This window comes from Solanum dulcamara, chromosome 6 (genome assembly GCF_947179165.1).
Source record: "Solanum dulcamara chromosome 6, daSolDulc1.2, whole genome shotgun sequence".
Classification (NCBI taxonomy): Eukaryota; Viridiplantae; Streptophyta; class Magnoliopsida; order Solanales; family Solanaceae; genus Solanum; species Solanum dulcamara.
In genome coordinates, this window is record NC_077242.1 from 77,259,017 (window position 1) to 77,269,800 (window position 10,784).

The following is a 10,784-nucleotide window of genomic DNA, read 5'->3' on the forward strand; positions in this document are numbered from 1 at the left end:
TATGAACAAACTTTGTGGTTTTGAAAAATATACAGTCCAACATAAATATTATGATAACTATCTCAATATATAATACTATATAAGATTATATCTACGAAAATTCACATTGTTTTTCTAGATTACATATAAATTATCTTGACATGATTTTTTTCTTCATTCCAAACACACTATTTATGTATAGTATGTGTATAGTCATATATAAGAAGTTTATATCTACATCTATTTTATCTTAAAAGCTTGTGATGTGTCACCAAAATATGATATTTATGAAGCCCAAAATTAGGAGTTATTGCAAGTTCTCAAGCGCATTTTGTTAGTTTGATATGTGTTTTTAGTTAGTTTTTCAGAACAATTAAAGCACGCTTGGGTTGATGGTATTTGACATGATTCGTTTGATTGATCTCGAAGGATGTTGGTAGCTTGGTATTGAGGTGAGGTCAAAAGGAAAGCAAAATATGCAAGAAGTTCGAGGTTGACTTGAGTTTGGCAAGGTTTCGCGTCAACTTAAAAGGAGAACTCAAAGAACGAACTTCACCAGGCATTGAGGGACAGTGTATTTGACATGAGGAGGTGGAAGAATCATGTTTTGACCAAGTTTGCACACCAAGACAACCACCAAGGGCCGTGGTGTTCAATACTGGCCGTGAAAGGAAGCCCCCATCCGTGAGGAATGCGGCCAAGAGAAGGTAGCCAGCTTTTGGGCTAAGGTATGCACCACGCCCATCCTCCACGACCCGTGGTTCTTACCACTGGCCGTGGTGGGTTCTTAGTGAAGAGGCAGCCATCAAAATGCCAAGGCAAGAAGTGGCAAGGACAAGGCAATCACCAAGAGCTACAACAAGGAGCAACATGGTCAAGGCAACCACTAAGGGCCTCACCACGAGCCGTGGTCCTCACCACTGGCCGTGGTGGGATGGCCAGCTACAAAAGGTTAAGGAAACAACCAAGGAAGGCCACCACAAGTCGTGGTTCCCACCACTGACCGTGGTGGCCCCCCGTCTAGAGCAATCCAAAGTCCATCAAGTTTCCTTTTCCTAGTTGGTTTAGGACTAGTTTTAGACTTCTATACATACCTTATTTTTTTCTAGGTTTAATTAATTCTTCCTCCCACGTTTCTCCTACTGTTTGAAGGCAATTATACATGACCTAAACTATATTTTTGAGTCTTGTTTTCTTGACAACACTCGCTGGGTAGTAGCTAAAGGAGCCACACAATAACTTGTGTTTCTTGGCTATCTTTGGAGACTCGAATCAAGTTTTGCTTGCTCGTTTACTTTGTTTGATTCTTGAGTTGATTTCCTATCACTTTGTAAGTATTGTTTCATGAATTATACACAAGTTCTTGTTGATTTACTTATAATTATGCATAGCTAGTCCCACAACTAGGGTTGTGGGATCCATGACGACTTAACTAGAATAGGCAAAAGTAGGATTATTATTCGTGATTTATTCTTGCATGTATTGTGATTTCTTCATTCAAAAGTCTTTCTTAGTGAGTGAACATATTAAGAACTTGCCCGTATTCATTGCTTGCCCGGGAGGGAGGTAGTGATTAGGAAAAGAATATCACAACAGTAATTCAAAGAGTTTGGATTCGTAAAAAGGGATAAACTTCATCTAAGTTACTTGAGATCAGGAGGAAATAGTACTCTGAGATCTAGAGCGAGGCTTAGTGAATAATACATTCTGAGACCAGGAGGAGATGAATGAGATATGTCTAAGAAGGACCGGAAGGTGAATTAGATGTTACATAACTCGCTAGATTTTGGCATGCAAAATATTGAACGATGCCATGAATACGAGTCGTCTATTAAGTCATATGTCATGGGTTCTAAAATAAAAACAAAACCCCAACTTTTACTTTATGCAATTTTATTTTCGGGAAGTAGTAATTACAACTGAATAGCGATAGCTAATAGAACTTGTTTCAACCTATTCCATGTGGATTCGACCCCGACTCTTATATGAGTAAAATATACTGCTAATGATCGTCTATATCTCTTTCGAGAGGTGTAGTTGAGCGTTATCAAAATAGCACCATTGCCGGTGAATACAACTTTAGAATAGTCTATTAGTTGCTAATTCAATTTGTAGTTCTATTTCCTAATTTTACTTTTGTTTTCTTATTTTTGTTTTTGTAGGGATCAAATAGTGCATTCCAAACACTAGTAGTATGGGTGAACCACTCTTTCCCTATGATTTTGAACTGCAAAAGTCCATTTGAAAGATGAATGAGGAAGAGCGTGAGGCACAAAGGCTGAGAAAGCTTGAGGAGAATCAAGTCTAGGATGATTCCCTAATGGATGATGATGTTGATACAGATGGCACAGGAGCTACTGGGGCTATAATTCTTCCATAACTACCTTAAGGTGTTAAGTTCACTATCACTAGCATCATGCTGCAGATGTTGAACTTCAAAGGGCTATTTAGTGGAGCAGCAAGTGATGATGCAAACCAAAACTTGATGAACTTTATTGCCATCTACAAGTCATTTGAAATTCCTGGGGTTAGCCAATCAGTTACACGATTGCGTTTGTTTCTATTGTCGTTGTCTCGAGCGATAATGAAGTGGTTGAATGAGTTTCCTCATGACTCTATCACCACCTGAAGGGAGCTAAGGAAAGCGTTTCTGGAGAGGTTCTTCCCACCATATAAAAAGCTACAAATCAAGGATGAGATTAATGCTCACAAACAACTACCTTCTGAGGCGGTGCATGAAACTTGGGAGAGATTTAGGCAGAAGATAAAGTAGTGTCCTAATCATAATCTGACAAATGAGCACTTGAAGGAGTTATTTTACAGATCATGTAACTTTGTGACTAAGCTAGTTATTGATGCAGCATGTGGAGGTTCATTCATGGCCATGACATTTTAAGAAGCCAAAACAATAGTGGATCAATTTGCAAAGAATAATAGAGCATGGTACACTAGAGACACTAATATGGGAGGTTTTGGATTCCAATTTAAGATGTCAGCGGAGCAGAAAAGGAGAGGAGGAACTTGATCAAGCTATGGTCCATATGCGGACTCTGATGGACCTGCTGACCAAACGATTGTTAAATGGAGGTCTAGAAAAGGTTAATGTTGATGCTACAAGTCTCTATGACGACCTACCTAGTGATGAAGTGGAAAAGTATATGAAGAACCAGGGGTTTTTCCGAACATACAACTCTGGAAACCAAGGTTGGAGCTTTCGAAGGGATGGATACTATGATAGGGCAGAACACCGCGACCAAGGAAACTTGCATAATAAGGATCAATACACAAATGATCAGAGTGGTATTTATGTGCATCCTGTAAACAGAGATAGAGGTGGAGAAAAAAACTCAAGGATGGAGGAGATCTTGGCTAAAGTGCTGCAAAAGACAGAATCTACAGAATCAGTGGTCAAGGAGCTAAAGGGCGGTATGTACAAAATGAACCAACTGGTAGAGTCTCACTCAACCTCTATCAAGCAGTTGGAGCAATAAATGGGGGTAATTGTCAGCTATGGTGAATCAAAGGAAGAATGGTGCACTACGTAATGAAACAGTTCAAAATCTAAGAATGGAGAAATAGAGCAGTTCGAGGATGTCATGCCGTGACACTAAATTAGGCGCTTTATGAGAGGCAGCCCATGTGGATATTTGATGAAGTCTGAGTAGTCAGGTAACCTACTACTGATTCCTAGGGCATCACATGTATGATCACTTTCCTTATTTTTAATTTTGTAGTTTTTGAGTGCATTGGAGATAATGCACAAATTTTAGTGGCGAGTGGGACATCTTGAAATCCTTTGGAGTTTTTCTTGCATGTTTCTTTTCTCTGAAGGTGTATTATCTAGTAGAACTGGCATGTTTAGGATGTTTGTTTGAATATGAGTACCTATAGAAGTTTGTAGTAGCCCGTGAAAGTAAAAAATGGCCCGTTTCAATTTTTTTGAAAAACTATGTGATTGCATCTCAAATGTGATAGCTAATTTTCTAGGATCTTTGTAACATTCTACATAGTAATTTGCTAGTTATGACTGTGTTGATTAGTGTTAAATAGCATAAGATCGGTGCCATGTGTGTGTGAGCTTAATTTGTGTAGTTTGAGTGATGCATCTTGTGTAGTTTGATTGATGCATCTGTAAGGTAGAACTTGCCTGGTTAGTCTCACTAAAACAATTGGATAGCTGAATTAGGACAAGATCATAGGATTTTGTTGATAATGAGTCACTTAGCCTAAATTTAACCAACCAAATGAAATTGTACCCTTTGATCCAAAAGTTTTAGCTTTAATAAATTTTTTCTTTGATTAAACAAAATTCACCTTCTCTTGCTGTTTGTGAATCCAAATTTTGGCCTTGGTCCCTCTAAGGACAATGTGTACCTCAACTCATGCCAAAAACCTAAGTTGAGGGTGGCTACGATAAGGAGAATAAGTTTTGTGAACCTTTATCTTGGCCCTGGTCCCTCTTAGGAGATTATGTACTTCAACTCAGGCCAAAAGTCTAAGTTGAGGGTGACTACCATAAGGAAAAGTAGAAATGTTAGGGTATGAAAAGAATGGTGGGATGAGAAAAAAGAAAAACATGGGTTGTGGCCACAAGTGAAAAAGAAAATAAATGTATAAATGAGTCATAAAGAAAGAATACGATTGAACAAAAGCAAAAATCACTACCAAGAGGAAAGAATGAGAAAATAAGGGAACAACAAGAGTTTGGGGGATTAAAAAATAAGTAGCTAAGTGAAAGTAGTGTTTAGAGGGGTAAAATAGTCACTTTTATCCTAAATGTATCCGATCTAAACCCAAGCCTACATTACAAGCCGAAAAAGTCCTATTATGATCCTAAAAAAGTTATTCAAGAGTTAAAGTATTGAAAATAAGGGCAAGCTTATGGTCTTTACTTTTGCATTGCTTTGAACTTCTTTTGACAATGCGAGTAATCTTGTTTCAGTCTCTTTGCTTATATACACTGTGTGAGAGACTTCTTTATAGTGAGGGCACTGTGATTGTATTGTTTGGTTGCTACATTGACTGGTCTATGACTATTTGCATTTATTTGGTTAAGCTGTGGATATTACAATGTCATGAAGTAATCCTCACGAGTTGGTTAGAGCATGAGTTCATAGCATGCGTGTAGTTGGGCATGAGTTTTATGTTGTGGGGCTGCTATATGTTTCCTAAGAGTTGCTTGAATTTGTGCATCGTTTGGTTTACGTTTTGTTATTTCTTGAGGACAAGCAACAATTATAAGTTGACGATGTTGATGTGTCACCAAAATACGACATTTACGACGCCTAAAACAAGGAGTTATTGCAAGTTCTCAAGTGCATTTTGTTAGTTTGATATGTATTTTTAGTTAGTTTTTAGGAAAATTGAAGCACGCTTGGGTTGATGGTATTCGGCATGGTTCATGTGGAAATTTGATTTATATTGAAGGATGTTGGTAGCTTGGTGTTGAGGTGAGGTCAAAAGGAAAGCAAAATATGCAAGAAGTTCTTGATTGACTTTAGTTTGGTAAGGTTTCGCGTCAACTTGAAAGGTGAACTCAAAGAATAAACTTCATCGGGCCTTGAGGGACAGTGTACTGATATATGAGGAGGTGAAAGAATCATCTTTTGATCAATTATGCAAACCATGACAATCACCATGGGCCGTGTTGTGCAATACTGGCCATGAAAGAAAGCTCCCATCCGTGGAGAACGCAGTCAGCTTTTGGGCTAAGGCATGCACCACACCCATCCACCACGAGCCGTGGTTCTTACCACTGGCCGTGGTGGGTTCCGTAGAGTGAAGAGGCAGCCATCACAATGCCAAGGAAAGAAGTGGCAAGGACAAGGTAATCACCAAGAGCCAAAGCAAGGAGCAATATGGTCAAGGTAACAACCAAGGGCCTCACCATGATCCGTGGTCCTCACCACTGGCCGTGGTGGGTGCCGTGGTGGGATGGCCAGCCATAAAAGGCTAAGGTAACCACAAAGGAAGGACACCACAAGACGTGGTTCTCACCACTGGCCATGGTGGCTCCCGTCTTGATCAATCCGAAGTCCATAAAGTATCCTTTTCCTAGTTGGTTTAGGACTAGTTTTAGACTTTTATAAATACCTTATTTTGTTCTAGGTTTAATTCATTCTTTCTCCCATGTTTCTCCTACTGTTTGAAGACAGTTATACATGACCTAAAATATATTTTTGAGTCTTGTTTTCTTGATAACACACGCTAGGCAGTAGCTAAAGGAGCCACACAACAACTTGTGTTTCTTGGCTATCTTTGGAGACTCGAATCAAGTTTTGCTTGCTAGTTTACCTTGTTTGATTCTTGAGTTGATTTCCTATCATGTTGTAAGTATTGTTTCATGAATTATACACAAGTTCTTGTTGCTTTACTTATAATTATGCATAGCTAGTCCCACAACTAGGGTTGTGGGATCCATGACGACTTAACTAGATTAGGCAAAAGTAGGATTGTTACTCGTGATTTATTTTTGCATGTATTGTGATTTCTTCATTCAAATGTCTTTATTAGTGAGTGCATGTATTAAGAACTTCTCCGTATTTATTGCTTGCTTGGGAGGGAGGTAGTGATTAGGAAAAGACTATCACAACAGTAATTCGAAGAGTTTGGCTTCGTAAGAAGGGATAAACTTCATCTAAGTTACTTGAGACCGGGAGAAGATAGTACTCTAAGATCTAGAGCGAGGCTTAGTAAAGAATACATTCTAAGACCGGGAAGAGATGAATGAGATACATCTAAGATGCACCGGGAGGTGAATTAGATGTTACATAACTCGCTAGAGTTTGCATGCAAAATATTGAACGATACCATGAATACGAGTCGTCTATTAAGTCATATGTCATGGGGATCATAACTGTTATGCCCCGCACTTTTGGTACATGGGAACACCTATCTAGCTTCTCTAAAGCTATCATATGATCCACATTATCTATAACGTTACTAAATAACTCTAAGGAAGGGAGGGTGTGATGCCCCATAATAGCGAAGATTGGAAATAGGGTTATAGGAATTTGAAAGGAGTTGGAGGCCAAGTAATGAGTTGTAGGACTCGACTTACTTGCGTAGGCTATCAACTTGGACGTCTTACATAACTAAGCTACTTGAGTACACGTCAATCTTAAGTAGCAAGGAATACATAGGCTCTTGAAGTGAGACGAGATTACGAACCTACGAAATAGAGCAAAAACTAGATTTCGAATTTATGAAAAGAAGCAAGTAGGTGACAAGTAGGTTATGCACCTACTCAGAGTAAGTAGGTGACTCACCTACTTGAGGTAGACCCCACTACCACGTGGCAGTATGTGAGTGGCCGCATGGGCTGAGGTGGCGCCCTAGGGGGCTGCCATATGTCACCCCTAGGGGCTGCCATGTGTCACTCTCTTAAAAAGGGTATATATACATGTAAGTTGCTGAATATTTTCATTCTTCATCTTTAAGCTTGGAAAAAAATAGAGAAAACCCTAGAACTAGAGAGGGAGAGCTACGGCCAAGCATGGTTGCCAAGGTAAGCTCCGATTTCATTTCGTGAATTAATTATTTAAGGTATCCTATGGTGATATAATGGTGTTTAATAGTGTAAATTAACTATTTGGGGCAGCGGAGTAGAGCCACAAACAGTCCGCTAACTTTCAGCATGTTAAGAGAACTTCCGAGACAAGTTTTTGCAAGTTTTAGCAAGGTATGGCTTGGTCCTCTTCTCCCACGTTTTGGTAAGGTTTTAGACATTATATGAAGGTGTTAATAATGTAAAGTTTCTGTTTGGAGCAGTATCAAAAGGGTAACAAGCAGCCACGAAATTTCAGCCGCAACTAGAGAACTTTCGAGGCAAATTTTGGCAAGCTTTGGCCAATTTCGAGTAAGGTAAGAGTTTTTCTTTCAATTTGGAATTTATGGTGTGGTTATGGAGTGTATTACACATCTTATACGTGGATGGAACTATAAAAATTGCACAAGAATGCTTGACGTTGGAAACAAACTAAACTAAAGCCATCATAGTTAAATCGAATGTCGAGTAGGGTGTTGTGGCTGTTGTGCTGGGGTTGCAGGTGCTTTTATTATATGTTGCAGGGATGGAAAATGTTCCAAAAGGTGTGTGGGAGCTGTTGGTTGCAGCCACATGACCCTCCGTTCCGTGTGGTTAAAGATTTTATGAAATAGCGAGTAAAAAGCCTATTTTGGTCTCATAATTTTAAGCGAGTTGTTGGAAGCTTGTATTGCATAATGTTTCCATATTTTAATTGCATATGAGCTGCTGATTGTTGTTGTTGGTTGACTTCTAAGGTTTAGGGATTAAATGGAAAGTTCGGATAGGGCAAGTTATAGAGGAGATGCTGCCCGATTTCCACTAACTCCTTAACTAACTAAAAGACTAGTTGAGACTAGTCGAGCAAAGTGGATAAGAAATTGATTCATGTGGGTGCTTGGTTGTGGATTTAGAAGCTGAAAAGTTAAAGGTTATTAATATTAGTATTACCTTCGTGTTAAATAGGTTCAGAGGACGACGCGACAAGCCAGGTTAAAAGCAATCGATAAGAGGTATGTGAAGCTACCTTCTTTCTCTTGGGATATTTTTGGCATAAGTATGTAAAGCTATTCTCCTCTCATTTGGCATGTCTTAGATATAAGTTATGAATGGTTTGTATATGAAATATGGGGATAATTCCATTCGTAAAGCTCCGAGTAGAGTTCATAATTCATATCCACTTCGTGATGGTAAAACTTCTATAATAGTTGAGCTATTGCCTTTTTAAGGCTTCTATATGATAAAAGGTAATATATGTAGAGCCTATTGCTCCTTTATTTTGGGATGTCTTAAATATATATGAAATGAGATATGATATGAGTGTGGAGGTAGTTTCAGTTGTAAGTTCCGAGTATAACATGTAACTCGTGTTCACTTCTAAATGCTAAGGCTCTTAAGGTAGTTGAGCTATCACCCTCGAGCCTTCTATATGTGAACTAGTAATTGAATGTATGAGCCCCTATGACTAAGGACTCTATAATAACAAGTGTCTCTGATTTCATAAGCCATTTGGCAGTGTATTAATACAAGTCTATGATTCCAGAGACTCTACTTGATATGGCCCCCTAATGGCATTTATAGGATACTTGGGATGATGATCATTTTGATCCTCAAATGATAGTTCATGATGATTGTTATACCGAGTCTTAGATGATGAGCTAATTGAATATGGTGACTCACTACTCTACTCGTGCATGCTGTTAATACATCTTCCACCGAGTCCCATGAAAGGCCGGGTATAACTGAGTCCCACAAAGGGCCAGGTATGATATATGATGACATGATTATTCACCGAGTCCCATAAAGGGCCGGGTATGACCAAGTCCCATAAAGGGACAGGTACAATATATGATGATATGAGCATTCATCGAGTCCCATAAAGGGCCAGGTACAACCGAGTCCCATAAAGGATCGGGTATGACATATGATAGTATGGCTATTATGATAGTATGATTATTGATCGAGTCCCTCACAGAGGGCCGGGTATGACACATGATGCATATGATGACCTTATAAAACATTTCTGACACTGAGTCCCATGATGGTTCAGATACTTTATGTAGGCATGCATATGAAAATATAGGAATACATTTGTGACCCCAATCCCTAGAGTGGATCGGGTATACTATGATGACATATGAGATTATGCCGTATACGATGATATGATGCCATATATGATGACATGATGAAATAATATACATGATGATATGACGACCCGCGATTATGATAAAATGATTATGATATCGAGTTCACTAGAGGGCCGGGTACAAGGTATGATAAGGTATATGACTGCATGTCCTAAGCTGCAGGTACAATAATCTGTTAACTGTTATGCATATTTTCTGCATTTCCATTTCAGTTGTTGTTTCATTTATGATATGTTATGCTTTATATACTCAGTACATATGTTGTACTGACCCCTCATTCCCCGGAGGGCTGTGTTTCATGCCCGCAGGTACAGATGTTTGTTTTGGAGATCCGTTAGCTTAGGATTTTCTCTCAGCTATGTTGGAAGTGCTCCACTATTCTGGAGCCTAACTTTTAATACTATTTATTTGATGTACATATTTATTTATTCGGGGGTACGGCGGGGGCCCTGTCCCGCCATATTATACAGTTATTACTCTTAGAGGTATGTAGACATATGTATGTGGGTTGATTGTAAGTTTGTTTCAGTTGTGCTCATACGGCATATTATAAATGTTTTTGTGTTATGGCGGCCTTGTCGGCTTGCGTTTCCTTTCATGTTATGATACATGTGAAAGAGGCTACAGGTAGATAAGAAATATTTTGACCCATTGGGGTTTTTGTGTATAGTATCACATCGCACACGGTTCAACTTAAGTGTAGCTGATAGATACGCATAAGGGGGTTCAGGTTGGACCCCAGTCGCGGCCTACAGGGTTGGGTCATGACAATAACCCTAGTCTAGTCTTCATATGTTTACAACTTTAATCTTATTTACTTGTCTTTGCATTGTTACTTGTCCTAAACTAAAACCAAAACCCCAACTTTTACTTTATGCAAGTTTATTTTCGGGAAGTAGTAATTACAACTGAATAGTGATAGCTAATAGAACTTGTTTAAACCTATTCCTTGTAGGTTCGACCCCAACTCTTAGTCGGATAAAATATACTGCTAACGATCATTTATATCTCTTTTGAGAGGTGTAATTGAGCGTTATCAGCTTATGCGACCAATATAAGCTATGAATGTATCGTGAAACATGTCAAGAATATGCGTGCTGATCCTCCATATACTTTTAGAGGGTTCCATAAGG